This window comes from Manacus vitellinus, unplaced genomic scaffold (genome assembly GCF_001715985.3).
Source record: "Manacus vitellinus isolate BGI_N305 unplaced genomic scaffold, ASM171598v3 scaffold_2562_pilon, whole genome shotgun sequence".
NCBI lineage: Eukaryota > Metazoa > Chordata > Aves > Passeriformes > Pipridae > Manacus > Manacus vitellinus.
The window spans coordinates 1-1206 of NW_021939846.1; the positions used below are offsets into that span (position 1 = coordinate 1).

The following is a 1206-nucleotide window of genomic DNA, read 5'->3' on the forward strand; positions in this document are numbered from 1 at the left end:
CTTCAGTGACAGCTCCACCCTTCGCAGACACAAGCACATCCACACCGGGGAACGACCCTACCCATGTGGGGAATGTGGGAAGAGCTTCAGTGACAGCTCCACCCTTCGCAAACACAAGCACATCCACACTGGGGAACGTCCTTACATGTGTTGGGAATGTGGAAAGAGCTTCAGGGACAGCTCCAACCTTCGCATGCACCAAGTCATCCACACTGGGGAACGGCCATACACGTGTGGGGAATGTGGGAAGAGGTTTCAGACCAGCGGGAATCTCGTCAGGCATGAGCGGACGCACACGGATGAGAGGCCCTTCCGCTGCACCGACTGCGGGAAGGGCTTCAACCGGAACTCCCACCTCATCACCCACCGGCGCATCCACACCGGGGAGAAGCCCTACAAGTGTGGGGAGTGTGGGAAGAGCTTCACCCGCAGCTCTGCCTTGACCCAACACCAACGGACCCACCAGTAAGAGAAGCCCCACCAGTGCCCCGACTGCAGGAAGAGCTTCGGCCGCTACTTCCACCCCGAATGAAGCCCCTGATGGGAAGGCAACCCCTGGAGTCCAGTGACTGTCAGTCCATCCCTTTCCACCACCCAGTCCCCTTTCCCAGGGGCAGGTTCTGACAACAGAACCCTTCTTGGGGGGTGTGTGGAGATTCCTGCCTTGGCTGGGGACCCCCCCAGGGTCACTCCTGGAGGTTGAGAGCAGAGATCCCCCCACCAGCGTTGGTCTGGGGGAGTTCCATCCCTCTCTAATTAAGAATTTCTCGTTTTGTGGCAGCTTGAGTAGAATTGCTTCAACAATTGCTTTAGTGTAGAGCACTGTCCTATCTTATCCTGTAGTCCTGGTAGTTTTAGTGTTTCTGTTGTGCAGTAAATAATTCTGATGAAGATCTTTTGTCTGATCATTTGTATCCCTAAATAAATTCCTTTTTATCAATAGATCTGATTTGCCATCAATAAAACCTAGGGGACCAAAGTGATTCAGTCACACTTCTGTAATTCCTCTAAACTGAAACTGTTGGCATGATCCAAGGTTGAGATTGGATCCAGCAGCCCCCAGCACCGTACAGTAAGTTGGGAGCTCAGAGGGGCCACCCCCCTTTCCCAGCCCTCCTGTGCACCGTTTATCCCACCACACTACCCCTGCTCTTTTACCCTTCTCCCTGTTCCTCCCACTTTTTCATAGTCCACTCAATCCCCAGC

The 1206-nt window shown here is 53.8% G+C and overlaps 1 pseudogene; it reads left to right on the forward strand.

The window, feature by feature from the left end:
• Positions 1 to 4: 4 nt before the first annotated feature.
• LOC115307523 lies at positions 5 to 532 on the forward strand (annotated as a pseudogene).
• Positions 533 to 1206: the final 674 nt, after the last annotated feature.